Source organism: Poromitra crassiceps (genome assembly GCF_964638095.1).
Source record: "Poromitra crassiceps genome assembly, chromosome: 29".
In the NCBI taxonomy this organism is placed as follows: domain Eukaryota; kingdom Metazoa; phylum Chordata; class Actinopteri; order Beryciformes; family Melamphaidae; genus Poromitra; species Poromitra crassiceps.
Window position 1 is genome coordinate 11,873,539 of NC_139641.1, and position 17,500 is coordinate 11,891,038.

A 17,500-nucleotide genomic window follows, 5' to 3' on the forward strand; every position below is an offset into this window, starting at 1 on the left:
CGGTTGCGGCGATACTCCTGTACTTGTTTAATTGTTGTTATTGAGTCTATTTCTGCAATAACTGCACTTTATGGCTGTTTAAACTAGACGAACGCTGACGTTACTCCTCGAGGCGTACAGGCAAGGAGGCGGCCATTACCGTTTTGCTAGTGGCGTTCCTGATTGGCCGGTTTACGATGTCAACTACGAGGCGGGTCGCTGATTGGCTCGTCCGCTTTGCAGTTTCTGCAGATAGCTGGTAGAACTAAATGAAATGTGAGTTCACGTGACCGGCTGGTTTACCAGGCTACAAGGTTCCGAGAAATCACGACAATTCACATTTCAGAGAAATCATGACATGAAGAGAACAAACCTTTTCCTAGAAGAATTTCAACACTTACCAGTTTGAGCAAACGTTGTCACGTGCATCGTTGAGCGTTCCCTGGGTCTGTTTGCTTTAAACAAGATATTAGCTTCAGCAGAAGCGACGCGTTACATTATACACTCATATTATGGATTGTGATACTGAATTATGTCAAAAATGTGTTTTATCAACAAACATATAAGGAGTATTAGTTTCACCATGTATATCTTATTCTGTGGAAGCTTCAATAAAGTGCAGATAAAGTGAACATACTGTAGTGGACGTGTGGAACTTGAATTGTTTCATTGAAAAGTTTGGATATGATTTTGGAAATGCTCACAAAATCGATCCATCGCTTAACTCTGTCGTTGCCTTTTCTACACCTGGACCATATTTCTACATCTTCTCTAGTAATGACATGTTTTACACGTAAGAACTGATTCTTGCATGACATTTAAGTGGCAACTTAATAACACAATCATCATGAATTAACAGTAGGGGTGTCACGATATACAGTCAGTTCACGATACGATACACGATATTGGGTTCACAATAACGATACGATATGATATTTTAACAATATTTTTTTGCGATCGATTTGTAAGTTGAGGGCGCATCCTCCACGCTAATTTGAGTAATTTCACCATTTTCATCCTCCGTGTCTGTAACGTCCCTCGTCTGTTCAAACAAAGCAATGAAAAGGAGAGCGAGCATGAAATCAGATGCAGATCAGTGTCACCATGTTCAGCTTCTTTTTCTCGCGATATGAGATTTCATCTCAACGATACGTATTGTCACGTTTTCATATCGCGATATATTGTGGGACGATATATTGTGACATCCCTAATTAACAGTAATGATGACAGTAATCATTCATTCATATAACACTAAGTGAATAACTTGTGACTATTTTTGACTGTTTGTGGCAGTAATTTCCACTATAAATCTGCTGCCATAAGGATACAGCAAAGCTGTGTATCATAACTATCGATACAAAGTCAATGTTGAGTCCATCTCTTTATCCCTTCCTCAACTGCAGCAAGGCATGATAAAAAAACAACAACAGAATATGAATATTGATAATCCAGCTCCAGTTGACAGGACACAGTTGTTCTAATTAGGGGTGGGGGGGGGAATTGATACACCATAGTATCGCGATATTTTGCCTGACGATATTGTATCGATATTTGGACGCCAAGCATCGATATTTAAAAAAAAATAAAGAATAAAATGCCATGCCAGGCCAGGCCACCGGGCATCTGCCCGAAGCGCCCGATGGTGCAGTCCCCGCCTGCAGTGGTGTATTGAGTCCAGAGAAGCTTAATAATGTAGCCTACATGTGGGGCAAAAACTAAACTAAACAAAAAAACATTGCATGTTTCACTTCCGGTGAGGTCAAGGAAAAGGTAGGAAAAAAACGAGTTTGGAGTGACAATATATCGAAATATCGCAATATTCAATATATCGCGAAATATTCAATATATCGCACTATCGGCGATATCACAATATCGCAATACTATTGTATCGTTTTAGTATCGTATCGTGGGCATCTGGTGATTCCCACCCCTAGTTCTAATGGGGGCTTCCTCTCCTCCCCGCTATACAGGAGGCCGGCCATCTTGGGAGGTGAAAGAGCTCTGATGGGGGGCGATGGTCCCTCTCACTTGGCCAAACGCTGGCCCCCTGCTGGGCAGCGCTGGTAAAAGCAGAGACAGAAATAAAAACTAATGATGTGTCATATAGCCAGCGGGGGCAGGGCGGGTGGTGTACCAGGGCCTCGGCCCTACAACAACCAAACAGCCGTTGCTCGTTAGCAAAGGGGAGGGCAGGGGGAATGGTAGAGCGTGCACCGTAAATTACATATCCCTCCCTCTTCCTGACCATAAATTCTTACTCCGGCTCCATTGGACGGAGCTCTCCCCTTCTTCACCTCCCACTCCCATTTTCTTTTTTTCCTCCCTCTCTCGCTCCCCCACTCCCCCTCTCTTTTCCACGAGAGATTAATGGCAAATCTTTGGAGTATATATATATGGGATGCCCTTTTGATTTGCCAAGATCATAAACACTTGATGATGTCATTGCGTTAGCTTGGCATTTATGAAAGGCCCGTAGGGAGGGCAACACCTCCGCAGCCAGGCAGCGGCCAGCGCCCGGGTCATGCCCATGTCTGCTTGCGTACTTTCTCTTTGGGTGAACTAAGATTTACTCTGCTTCACCCGTGTATATTTTCTTTTCAGGCCCGTGTCCAATGCACGACGCCATGATCCTTGCAGAGAACTCCCTCAGTGGTACTGTCATCTGGGGTGAATGGGAGGTCTCCGGGTACACATGAGGCAGGGCCGTAGCCAGAGATTTCGGGCCCCGTTAAAAGGATATCATATCGGGCCCACGGATAATTTTGGCCATTTGAAGCCCAATTTAGAGGAATATCTCATTTTAAATCAGAGAGTTCCCCAAACCTTTGAGTAGCCAGTCAGATTGAAAAAGTAGCCGGATCATGTTCCAGTGGTCCTTTTCCCAATTAATAAACAAACCTCCAATATGTATCGATGAGTGTGACAATTGAAATAATACAAATAAACATTCTTATAAAGGCCCAATGCTCAATTTAATTTTAAATAATATAATCTAGCCAATATGGCTGCTAGAAGTTACCAGCCAATTAGAATTTCCACTAGCCAAAATGTTTTTCTTGAAATAAACCAGAATATGAGTGGGTTAATTTAAGCATAAGTATCAGTAAGTGGCCCAGGATTCTCAAAGCCTGTGTTGAGGGTCACACACAAGAACAAAAATGCACTCTTGAAGCTAAATGAATCCAAAACCAACAAGTTAATTATTTACATTTTTTACTTCAATGTAGAACAGTCATTTCTTACACATGAGATTACTTTTAGCCTTTTAGTCATAAAGATGATTGAAATATATTCCATATTCCAGACTGAAATGTTATAACAGAAGTGGAGTATTGGCCAGAATGACATGAACATTTGGACACTTATTCAGCGGGTATCTTGTATGTTGCGTTCAGGTGCACTGTAAAAAAAAAAAAAATGTTTAGGGCCCCTGTCAGTCAAGGGCCCTTGGAATCGTCCACACTTTCCTCCGTGATACTACGGCCCTGACATGAGGCCATGCTGGAGTCTCACCATGGTCCAGCCGGTCATATCTACACTGTTACAACCAATTCCTGCCTCCATTACTCTCAATACAAAAAGGCTGTTTAAGTTCAATTAGAGAAGCGTCCAGCTCTTTTAAGAAGATGACCCCTGGAGATTGTCCCGTCAGTGACACCACCACTGAGCGCATGATCATTTCCATCTCCTAGAGCTTCCCGTCTCGCTCTCTCTCTCTCTCTCATGGCTCGAGATCTGAGAGGTGGAATCTGGAGATCTACAAAGAAGAGAAAACGTCCTCTTCCATCCAGACCCCCCTTCAGAAGAACTGTGCATCAGAACTGACAGCAGCATGAAATGTTAAGATTAGCAACAGATATCATAAAAGTGGGGCTGTGCTGTAAAAATAACAAAACTATTTGATATTTTGGGAGAGGCCAAATATGTGTGCGAGAAAACAAAAAAAACAACAGCACATCTGATGATAGTTAGCACGCAAAGCCGCTCGGACTGGACGTGAGAATTGGAAAGAGGCGAGCAAGAAGAGGAGGATTTCCCAGTGGGGATCAGTGTTGGGGGTAACTCATTACAAAAGTAACATATTACATGTAATATATTACTTTTAGCAGTAACTCAGTAATATAACTTATTACTTATATAGGATTTCAGTAATATTATACCAGTTACTTTGTCAAGTAACTCAAGTTACAAATTGAGTTACATTGTATTATATCAAAGCACATGTTTAAAAAAGATACAATCATTTCCTAATCAAACTGTGTGTTTTTATGCAAATAACCACTATAGAGGACAATAACAAAGGAAAAGAATAACATTTAGAATTTTGGATGGTTTAGACTGACTTCAAGGCAGTTGAAATGATTTTTTTCGGGATGGTTCCGGGGCAGCGATGTCATTCTGCTGCTGCTGTTGTTTTGGTGAGAGTAATGCAAAAGTAGTGTAATAAGTAATGAGTTACTCTACACAGAAAGTAATATTGTAAAGTAACTTATTACTTTCAAATCAAAGTAACTAGTAATATGTGGTATATTACATTTTGAAAGTAGCTTGCCCAACACTGGTGGGGATCAATGAGAAAACAAATTGTTCTTTTGGTCATTACAACCTAGAGAAACTGAACATTTCCCTGTTGGAGAAAATGTATAGTTAGGATCTAATAGAATACAGTCAACAATCAGTAGGCACATCTCAATCATATATTATTCAATCAAATAAATACACACATAACATGTATTTTCATACTCTCCTCAACATTCACTTTTACACATTTAGTCTCACAGGACATCACAGAAATCCTAATCTATCATCATGCCCTGTCCTCATCAGCAATACCACCGTCTCCACACTATCTGTGACATTTCATCCTGCACGCAATATGCCTCTTTATCAACTTATCTATCACGATGTCAGCTCTCAGTATGTGTCATTGCACCTTATAACACACTGTAACCATTTAATTTTCTTTGAAGAAATGTATCCCTGCCCCTTGTGCTATAGTGGCATCTCTTCCTCTGAGGAGACGTTAACTCCTATTAAATATAATTCAAGTAAGCCAAATCTCTGACTCCAGAACTCTGACTTTAATGTATTCTACAACAGAGCCCACAGAGCTAGTATATTCTAATGAGGTTGAGGCTAATATATATATATATATATATATATATATATATATATATATATATATATAAACAAAAGAAGGTACCACCTTCGCGAAACGCGTTGTTTGCTGAATAAATCACAGTAAAGCTATACTTCAGTGTGCGGTGGTACCTTCTTTTGTGCCTTTGTACCTGCAACCTACCAGCACCTGATCATTCCACTGGTTGTGCGTGGGGACTCTCCTTTCTCTTCATATATATATTATATATATATTATATAATATATTCAGTATAGGTCTGAAAAAAGACTAAATGAGAAGAAAACTGAAAAGAGCGTTGTGAAATGACAATCTGGGTTTCCCAAAAGCTTCTTTGCGCTAAGAAGCTAATTCAACCCTTCTTAAGGCCCCCTTAAGAAGCAAACGCGTTTCCCAATTGCTTCTTTACGAAGGCATGCGTTTCCCAAAAGCTTCTTAGTGCTAAGAAGCTTCTTTGACCCTTCTTAAGGCTCCCGTAAGAAGCCAACGAAGCCAACGCGTTTCCCGATTGCTTCTTAGCCTAAAATTATCTTCCAATTATCCTCCGTTAAGAAGGCTGCGTTTCCCAAAAGCTTCTTAGCGCTAAGATGATCTTTCGTTAAGAAGGTTTTGTAAGAAGGGTCTGGGGTATTCTTAACACCTTCTTAATGACAAAACACTGGCAGATCCAGCCGCATCAGGCAAAAGGAGATACTTGTGTCCACTGTTCCTCTTGTGTTTTTCCCTTTTTCCTTTCTTTCATGCACCCTTTAGTGTTTAAAATTAGGGAACACTTGAAAATCTCCCCTGTATGTATGGTTACTTGTGTTTTAAATGTTTTACCGTAGGCTATATTCCTCTAATCAGAATGGATTCCTTTTATAATGTTGTGGATTTATATAGCACCTTTCACAGAACCCAAGGTCACTTAAATTCTGTAGTGTTTCTCTGTTTTGTTGTATGCTGTGTATATAAAGCAATTTGAACTGCAGTCCATGTCTGAAATAAATAATGTTTAATAAAGTTTAACATGACCATGATTAGGTGTTAACAGTGTTTCTCAACCACTGAGTCGTGGCCCACTGCTGGGCTCAGAGTGCCATCAAGTGAGCCGCTCCAGTTAAGATGCTTCTTAAGAGCCTTCTATTTTTTTTATTTTTCTCGACTGTTAAGAAGGCGTTTGGGAAACACTTCTTTGGAGCCTTCTTAACTCCTTAAGAAGCTTCTTAACTCCTTAAGAAGCTTCTTAACTCTTAAGAAGCTTCTTTGTTGGGAAACTCAGCCAATATTATTGCTTGATATGTGCTGCCCTCTTCTGGAAACAGTCAGTACTGCACGAGAATACACTAAACATGGATTGACAGTGCCTTTGGAATTCAAGATAGAGTACTTTATTAATCCCCTGGGGGAAATTCTTGTGTTACAGCAGAAGCCAATGTCAGTACATCTCAGTAAAAAACACACAAGAGAAAAAGCCAATGTCAAAAATATGTCAGACATAGAGACCATGTCAGAAACATGTCAAGAAAGCACAGCATTTAAGTGATCCTATCTACAATAAAGTGAAATAAAATAAGATAAGAAAAGAAATTGCACCTGTAATTAACAGCTGTAGCAAGCACACATGTTCTATGTGGCTATAATGGACATTGTGCAACATCATTATAATTATAAAGTGACATACAGCAACAGCAAACTGGAGTTTGAGTGGCATATGATTGAGTTTTTGCTTGTAAAATATAGGCTTGTGTGTTCTTCCTCTCAGCACAACTGCGGTCTGTCCAACGGCTCAAAGGGTCTGGAGGCAGAGAGGGAGTCTTTGAAGGGAATGTAATAATGTTAGTTTCTTACTGAGCATCTCAATTTGAACTCCTTTTTTTCAGTTTTATATTAATACTTAAAGACAAACAACCATACAACTTAAACAACAATAACAATAACGTGACGACCACGACAGCAATAACAAAGACAAGAAGAAAAAAAAAAAAAAGACAAAAAAAAAAAAAAAGTTACCAGACATAATACTGATTGAATTTGCAGTATGTTTCAGAAGGTTACTATCTCAGGTATACAGAACGAAGGTAGGATGGTTACATGAGTTGTGACATTACAAAGTGGTTATTTGTCTTTTAAGATCATCAACAAATGGACCCCATCATATTTTCAAAAATAACTCAAAATGTTTGACATGGAAAGAAAAAAACCTCTCAAACTGTCTATAGAATAATAGGCTATTCATGACACTACATAACAGCCTGCGGTGTGACTTGTGATCCTTCCTTCGTATGAACGCCAATACGTCCACTATACTATAGCTAGCAATGCTGTGTAATTATAGGCTACATTTGTACAATTAATTATCATACACAATATAATAATATCACATGCTCTGAGCAGAGGTAAGATCACCATGCACAATCATTTGTGATCGATCTTTATATATGATTGATTTTAAAACAGGAATCTAAAATGAGAAAGTAGAAACCTCAATATTATGTCATGTATTAATGGGGGGGGGGGGGGGTCTGTAGTCCCTCAAGATAACTGTGTGTGTGTGTGTGTGTGTGTGTGTGTGTGTGTGTGTGTGTGTGTGTGTGTGTGTGTGTGTGTGTGTGTGTGTGTGTGTGTGTGTGTGTGTGTGTGTGTGTGTGTGTGTGCGTGTGTGTGTGTGCAAAGTGTTTAGTATTAGCACAAGCTACAGTGAGCGGCGAGCTAAACCACAAACCCCTGACTGCACAACCGCCAATCGCTCCCAGCTGGATTCTGTCTGCAGGAAATAGAGAGAGAGAGCTGGCATCACACTGGCAGATGGTTTGTGTCAAATCCTCGGCATGACAAATAATGCGAGCAAATACAAAATAGATAAAAGTATAAACTTTTAGCAGCTTGCGTTTTTTTTTTTTTTTTTTTTTTTTTAATAGAACAATAAACGAACAAGACAAACAGGCTCAGACACAAGAAAATAAAAATAAAATAAAATACATACATCAATAACATTAACATTGGCATCATTAACGTGGTGCTACCAGCTACAAAAGGTGCTTATGTGCTTGTGAGGGATATTACGCATAGGACCCCACCAAAGGGGTTCTAAGCGAGTTGGTTCTCAAGAACCTGAGTCTCTCCATCCAACCATGTCCATCAGCCATATTTGAAAAGAAGGTGAAGAGGAGGACTTCCATTCCTTCAGGATGAGTCTTTTGGCGACAGTTGTCCCCAGTGTCAGAGATTGTTGCACAGCTGTAGGGAAGTTCAGAGAGGACTCTGAGCAGCCGAACATGGCGAGTTCCGCCTCTGGCTGCAGGGTTATTTTGTAGGCCTTGAGTACCAGTCAAATACTTTGGCCCAGAATCCTGTTAGTGAAGGGCAGAACCAGAAGGCATGAGATAGTGTGCCCTCTGACACATGACATCTGTCACACAGTGGTGAGACAGAAGGGAAGATCCTGTGTAGTTTCTGCTTGGAGTAGTGAAGACGGTGAGCGACTTTAAATTGGATCAGCTGGTGTCTGCTATTAACTGAGCAAAGTTGCACCACAGACAGACTCCTTTCCCATATAATGTCAGATAAATTAATACCAAGTTCCCCCTGCAGCAGCTTGCGCTCTTAAACAGATGGCACAAGGATGGCACACTGTACGTATGGGTGTGTGCACCTTTGAGACAAAAGGCACTTTGGCCTTTGTCAGAAATCAGACATTTCATACGATCCATTCAAAAGCCAGAGATGCAACGGGACGAGGAACGATATCACATCAAAAACCAATTCCAAAATGTTCTGTTTTTACTCAATAACGGAGCAAATAGTGGAGCTTGGTTGGAATGAAATCTTACTCTTGGGCCTCCATGGCACATTATGGTCAAAAACCACCAGCCTTAAGAATATAGCAAATAATTGCAATGTGATTTTATATTTGATAAACAAACATTAGCCCGTCATGCACATTATAGGCTGCACAGAATTTGATTTCATTATGTTACAAAAGTGTCACTGTTAAAAAAAATAACTTGTATTATGGACATCAAAATAAACCTGTCTCCATAATATTAGAATTCTGCCTCCTTTCGTTCCTGTTGATAATCAATGCATTCTCATAGATTTACAAAATGTTGAATGAAGGTGGACTAAATAGCCTACTTAATAATTCAGTTAGAATTTTATGGTCTCTCATTTACATGACAAGATGATATTTCCAAGATTTGACGCCTGAGGAATAAAGTTGTAATGACAGGATTAACCACAAGAGTGGGCCATAAACACATCAAATACTTGACAGTTTAACCAACTGGCTTATGCAGGAAAACTCCATAAAAAGGGTGAATTAATTAAATTAATTTCAAATCATGTGTAGGCCTAAGGCTAAATATGATTAAATATAATATTTTCAGATTTCCAAATGAAGTGCGTGTCACGTGTGTCAACAATAAGATTGCTTATTGTATATCTAATACACATCATGTACTGTACAATGCAATCATTCCAATACAGTACAAGGAAATTTAGAACTTACAATTTAAACTTTAATATCAGTCACATAAAATAACAATTAGAAGAGAAAGTGGAATACATGTGAACTTGACTTCAGATTATTTTCATTTATTTTCCCTTGTCAGTTTTATGTTTTATAAGTTCAGCTAATAAGAAAAATATATTCTTTACTTTCCAGGCAGTTGCTCTTAATTCATAAGGGTGGGTGAAAATGGGCAGTAATATATTTGATGTGATCACATGAACCGGTTAGTCAACCATTCATTCATAAAGCATATATCATACAATAAATGCGCTGTCGCCTCACAGCTAGAAGGTCCTGAGTTCGATTCTCGCCTGGGACGCTGTGGGCGCTGGAGTTGTGACCCCCCCCCCCCCATATCTTCAGTGCCTACTGCCCAGGTGGGCTATCTCGTCGAAAGGGCCTTTCTGTGTGGAGTTTGCATGTTCTCCCCGTACCCCCCAGGGGGTTCCTCCGTACATAACCCCCCACTAAAAACATGCAGAAGATCGTCATCCGACCAGTGACGACAACATCTGAAGTTGGTCCCCGGGCACTGGAAAGAAAAAAGCGGCCACTGCTCCTGGCCCTGCCCCCTGGAGGAAAGGACAAGCCTGGATGGGTCAAATGCAGAGGACTTATTTCACCGGCCACCGTCAGCATGAGTGTGTGTTGTGGCCGCATGCATGTGTTGTAGTGTGTTCGTGTGACAATAAAGACGGGCTTCCGTCTGAAATCGTGTTTTTTTATGTTTTTAAATGAAGTGACAAACATGAGATTAAACATAAAATGATTCAAGGTAAAAGAGGTGTTTAAAATGTCTTCGTATGAAAAATCTTCATTTTACAATAAACCTAGGGTTCATATCTGTAACGTCAAAAGAGACATCTCCTACTCAAGACATCCAAGCGCTATACTGAGTCACTTACATGGCACTCCAACCCTCAGAAACGCATCAAGATTTCTCAGATTGTCGGCCTTAACCGAGATAGGGACCCATACTGATCGCTCCTTTCCAGACTCAAGCAGAATACTTGACATCCTCCCAACTTTTCTTTTAAAACGCAGAATCTCCTTGACATTTTCAATTACAGTCAATCGTGGCTATTCCATCCACTACTCATAATTTTTGCATACCAAACATCTCATCTCCAAACAACTGTTCCAGTGGAGCTGCTCAGCGGCCAACAGCAAAACACTGCATTATAATACAGTACTGGGCCGCTCCAAGGAATGCAATGATATGAATTATATTCAAAATTGTATGAATTTTAATCTGGGAGGTGTTGAAGAACAAGCATGCATGCTCAGCAAAAATCCCCTGCATGTATCTATCTATCATCTGCTTCTATTCTCCATAACCTCATGCAGAATCCAAAACATCTTGCCGTTTTTGTTGACAACTTTCCGTCCCACTGGAGCAGAATAATAGCGAAGTGGTTTCTCATTGCTTGTCAACAGCTTTGGTCTGTTTGTTCGCATCTTTCATCGTCGTGCTCACTGCACTCACTCCCACCGCTGGCCTGACCCATGTGACACCCATGGCTGCTATTTATTTTCTCTCTGACTTCTCAATTCTTCTCAGCAGGAACGTAGGAGAATTCACGACCACACTGTGAGCCATTGTTGAGCCCAACCAGCGGTTCTCAAATGGGGGTCCGGACCGGGGACCCCCAGGGGTCCGTGGCACTTTGCCAGGGGGTCCGCGAAAAGTTTTCAGGAAAATAAAAATAAAAACTTTTTTTGTGTGTGTGCAGAAGCTTCGTAGTTCAACGAAAACATTGTATGCTTTAAATCTAAAATGTTTCATGTCTTACATTCTAATCTAACAAACCTATCAATTTAAAAGTCAAGCATGTTACCGTGGAAACAATTAAGCTTAGCCCAAAATCACAAATCAGAATGAGGGGGTCCCCGGTATATTTTCTATCTTGTAAGGGGCCCTGGGCTGAAGAACTGAGAACCTCTGGACTAGACTCCTGCTGCTGCTTGATATCCATATTTCCAATCCACTGCCTCCACTGCATTTTCCCAGTTCCACCTCCTCCGTTGCCTTCTTTCCAACCTTGATGTCTCTGTGTGTGCACCCATCGACAAGCCCACTACTTTCTTTTACATTTTATTTTAAAAATCTTTTTGTATAAAGTGCTCGAAAGCCTTCCTTATAAAAGGGAGCAAGTGGGCAATGTTTGTTTACATTTTTGTCCCACTGATGATGTCACAATGTCTACGACATCATCAGTGATGTCATCAGTGACATCATTATTGACCAAAATCATCTTGTGACATCACTGATGATGTCATAGGCGCTGATGATGTCATCGGCGTTGTGACATCATCAGTGAACTATTGAACTATTTTGCTTGCCCTGCACCCAGTGAGTTTTTAATCGATTTTGAGTGTGCTCGCAACCCCCGTGTTTTTCTATCATCAGTGATGTCATAGGGATTGTGACATGATCAGTGACAGTGATGTCATCAGTGATGTCATGCGCATGCCAATAGGGCAGGCACCGTGTACTTTGTTTATGATACTATATGCATTTGAGAGAGAAAAATGTTCCTCTCAGTGTTTTCCACAGTGGAACGTGGAAGCAACCACAGCTGTCAAAAGGGAGACATTTAAAACCCGCCCATACATTTCCATGGTTTTCTTCATAATCCCAGTGATGCTCTCCCCCCTGGCCTGTGTCACTACTTGGTTTAGCCTAGGTGTCCACTTGACAAAGTGCAACGGTCCACCGCAGTCATGTCTGTAGTATGTCACCTCCTCAGCAGACGTGTGGGTTAACCCTAATGTCTGAGAGATGATGCTCTCCTTGGCAATTCAGCATACCTCAATGAGCAGTTAACTGCATGTTTGCTACTGGAGAAATGGAATGGCGCGTGATGCAGAATCAAATTTAGTGACCGAGAAGAACATTTAGACATACATCATTTACCAGGAATGGATAACAGTTTGTACAAATAGTCTTTCTCACATTATCTCAAATAGTCTCACATCAAGAGGAGGTATGACAAAAAATTATAGCAAACAGTATTTCAGACATCATTTGAATATTAATTCATATAATATTCAATGACACAACACAACCAATCTATAGAGAGGCAAAGTGACTTCCTGCTTCAGCACTGTACCAGAGATTTTCATCCCCCATTTATTTTCCCATACACATTTCGTAAAATGCACACCGTATACAAATAGTTTTACTGGTTCAAACCAAACGGTACAGATATATTTAGAAACAGGAGATCACATAAAAATGTCACTGCGACCAAAACGTAAAAAAACTGCGGGTTTAAAGAAAATATTTTTTCAATGTTGTTTTTTTAAGTTTTGGTCCGAGTGAAATGTTCTATGGTCTCTCCCGATTATAGCGTTAGCTGAACCGTTTGGTTCGACGAAGTAAAACTATTTTATAAGCATTTTACGAAATGTCTATGGGAAAATAAATGGCGGGTACAGTGCTGAAGCAGGAAGTGACGTTCCACTTTGCCTCTCTATTTCAGTGGCAGGGGGTGGGAATTACCCTCCCATTGGCCGTGATGCCCTGAGATCCTTAATGCCACCTTGGCAGTGCCCTGCTACCAGCCTGCTACCGTGTCAGTTGCTTTAAAAGCATCAGTGGTCTCAGTTTAATGTAGCTGCTCTATGCCAAGGATGTGTCATTGGCTCATTTTAACACACATTTCAGAAAAATCACCTTGCCCCTAAAATCAGGCCCGGTTTTACAGGGGTGCAAAAGCACGCATTGCACCCTTATTTTAATTGTCTGCATGCTCAGTTGAAAATAGTGGTTAAAAAAATTAAAAAAAATAATAAATGCTGCAGCTGCACACTTACTGTTTAAACTTGAATTATAATTGTTGTTTTTCTTTGTTCTTTGATGTGAATTTATGGCTTTTTGGCACCTATATGTAACCTTTTAAGGGTGAGATAATTGTATTATCATTATATGGTCCAAATACTTCAGTAAAGCACTTGAAACACTTGCAATATTCTTGCTTGGCTGGTATCATTCTACTTGAAATGATGGTAAAATGCATTATTTTTTAGTAAAATAACATGTCAAATCTTTCGGGCCGCCACCTGGGTCGGCCCGTGCATGTGCACCCCTTCCTATCTAAGATCATGCATCCCTAGTCATCTTGTTCTGGAACCGGCCCTGCCTAAAATGACAACATTCTCGAGTGGACGATGAGTTTGCTGCTGTTGGATATCATTTTTAAAGATAGGTAGGTTTTTGTGCAACTTCCAAGCTGGTAATTCCCGGAGTTGGGATGAATAAAGCGCAAGCCAAGCAGACACTTATGCATCTATTAAGCATATCCATCAAAGTTATTGTTTTGAGTTGGCCCAAGCTGTAGTGGTCCACAGTGTGCTGCTCTATAGGCCTATGTGCTGCTGTGCTGCTGTGGAGGAAGAGAGACAGGGAGGAAGAAAAAACAAACAAGCATCCATCTGTGTCCCAAGCTGACACTTTGGGGGCTGGTGCTCCTCGCTGGTGAGGTTTGGAGTCTGCCTCTGTGGCTTGGCCCCAAGCTCTCATCATCCTCTCCACTCCGCTCCCAGCTGAGGTCAAGCAGTTGTGCTTCCTTGTGGGAAGCTCTTCTGTACTCGTTTTGTACCGAGCCCTCTCAGCAGTAACGAGCCCTCTCTCAGCAGGAAAACCAGCCCTTTGTTTTTCCAGAGTTCACGGTAGGATGCATCACCGGCCGCTCTAAGGGAGATACTGTGTGATACTGTGTTATGTTATGTTGTGTTATGTGGATATTTCATGCCTGAGTGCGAGCAGCTGTAACTTGTCCCAATTTCCCCCCGGGGATCATTAAAGTCTTTCTGATTCTGATTCTGATTCTGATTCTGATTCTGATTGTTCAAACACCTTTTTTTTCTTTTCTTCTGAGAGTGACTGACGGTAACGGCGGTTAAAAACATCCTGTGTGCCGGGCAGGATCTCATCTGCTTTACAGTTTAAAAGTGAAGAGGAAGTTTTCCTGATAACTCAGCAGATAACTCAGCTGACAACTCAGCAGATAACTCAGCTGTGATAACGGACTGTATCCTTGTCAATTAAGTCAACTAATGGACCTGTGGGAGTTAGACCCGCCTCTGGGAGTTAGACTTGCTTGAACACAGTGGTCTCCAAAACGTCCGGGACACACATCATACTTCTTCTTCTCCTAATGGCTTTCTGGCAGCTACTGGATGCCTTGCGGCTCATTGCTGCCTCTCACAGTCGGGGGTTCTCCTTCTCACTCAGACCCACATCATCACTCTGGAGAATATTTTTCTTCTTCTTCGAATCCCTCTTCCTCCTCCTTCTGATGGCTGTCCGCCGTGCATCACACCTCACACACATCATAAATCACTGTGATATCACTTATGTGTAGAATTGGTGATGTCACCAGTGATGTCACTCGAGCATTCAATGACGATGTCATCAGTGAGTGACGTCATGAGTGAGTGATGCCATCAGTGAGGATGTCGTCAGACGATGTCATCATTGCTCGAGTGATGCTCGAGTGACATAACATCATTAGATAAATTAGGGCAATATTAATTGGCCCTAATTACCAAAAATCCGGTATCATCAGTGTGAGTGATGTCATCAGTGAGGGATGTCATCCGTGATGATGTCAACCGATGATGTCATCATTGCTCGAAGGACATCAGATCATTTCATCATGAGGTAATTCGAGCAATCATAAGGTAATTACAGCAATTCATCTGCGCTAATTACCTAATTAAAAAATATGTTACAGTAGGTCACCTGCAGGGGTGCTCTTTACACTTCCTGAAAGATTCAGCCCGACTGCACTTAAAATGGCATAGCTGTGGCTACTGGCCACACACACACACACACGCACGCACGCACGCACGCACGCACGCACGCACGCACGCACGCACGCACGCACACACACACACACACACACACACACACACACACACACACACACACACACACACATTGTATTCTTATATAAGAAGATACAACAGCCAGCAAAAGACTACTCGATGATTGTTTGTATGCAAAAATCAAACCAATACTGAATAAATGTGCAGTGAAACTGTAAAGACAAAATGATACATGTACTTTGGCTACAACTACACCGGAATTGCGCCTATCCTACACAGCCAGTGGATATGTTACGACTTGCTGTATTTGTGTGTTCTTCCTCGCGCATACATTTGGACACTCTTGAGGGTTTGATGAAGTTCCTAAACTAAAACGGCCAATTAATGTGGGAACGTGGGAACGTAATGAATTTCTTTACAAAACAAATCAGACTACAACAACATTCAGGGACACAAGAATATTTGTTGTCTGGTCACTGTGGTTTGAGTCTCACACTTATTATTATTATTATTAATAATAATAATTAATAATTAATTATATTATTATTATTTTGAAAAGCACGAGCAGCACAATGAATAAATGTACAATAAATGCGTCTTCGTTGTGCCTGAAGAGGAGACCACATCATGTTTTAATATAGTGTCTTAGTTTAAAGCCTGTTCATGCTGTTTTATTGCATTTATTATTACCTCCGCCAACAGAGTTGGCAGCTAGGTTATGTTTTTCACCCCTGTTTGTCTGAGACTTGCAGGATATGTCAAAAAGTTATGAATGGTTTTGTACAAAACTTGGCAGAAAGGTTGGTCATGGGCCAACTTACAACTGATTACTCCATCCAACTTCCGGTTGGGGGGTACGGTGGTGCAGTGGTAAGCGCTGTCACCTCACAGCTCAAAGGTCCTGGGTTCGATTCCCACCTGGGACGCTGTGAACGCTGAAGGAATGCGTGCCCACCGCCCGGGTGGGTTCGTCAAAAGGGCCTTTCTGTGTGGAGTTTGCGTGTTCTCCCCGTTCCTTCATATAGGAACCCCCTTCACCAAAACATGCAATATCCTGGTTGCTAATGTGGTGCCTCCTCTGGTCGTTGGGGGCGCCTGTTCGGAGGGAGGGGAACTGGTTGGAATAGCGTGATCCTCCCACGTGCTATGTCCTACCAGTGAAGCTTCCCCTGTCAGGTGAAAAGAAGCGGCTGGCTAACTGCCCATGTCTCGGAGGAAGCATGGAGCCAGTTTTGGCTCTCCCCAGATCGGCAGAGGGTGGAGCAGCAACCAGGATAAATAAATTAAATTAGCACTAATGGGGGATAAAAATGGGATAAAAAATCAGGGGGAAAAAAAAAAAAAAAAAAAAAAACTTCCGGTTGGATGGAGTAGAGACACGCCGTCTCTCGCTCCCGCAATTCATTTAATCTACTTAACATGAAAAACCTAACTACTCATTTTTAAATTCAAGACTAAGTGGAGACAATATTCGGCTTCGTAACCGAAACACGCCGCGGAAAACAAGGCATAAAGACTCAAACGAGCCTCCTGGGGAAACCGAGGTTAGCGTGGCCTCCATTGCTGCTCTCCTAGAGGCGCACCGAGAAGCTCTCTCTCCACCGACTTTCAGTCAACCATCTCGAAGCTCGTGACGAAGCTCGACCGCATTCAAGTCACAGTATCAGACCACGCTCTGAAGATCACTGCCCCTGGAGGCCAATGCCACCTCACAGGATGAACGACTGTTAGCACTTGAAGCTAGCTGCGTTTCACTAACGGAGAATAATGCTAAACTGTCAGCTAAAGTTATCGATCTCGAGTCTCGCAGCCGGTGTAACAATATCAGAGTTATTGGTCTGCCTGAATCAACTGAGGGACCCCACTCCACCTCCTTCTTCTCGGAGCTACTCGCGGAGGTTTTCAGCAGGTTGTTGGACTCACCACCCGAGGGTGACAGAGCTCACCGGACACTTGGCGATAAGCCGGCGCCAGGACAGAGACCTTAAGGCCCGTCATCGTTCAGCTCCACAAATATCAGATGAAGGAGAAGATGATCCGTGAAGCCCAGGCCAGAA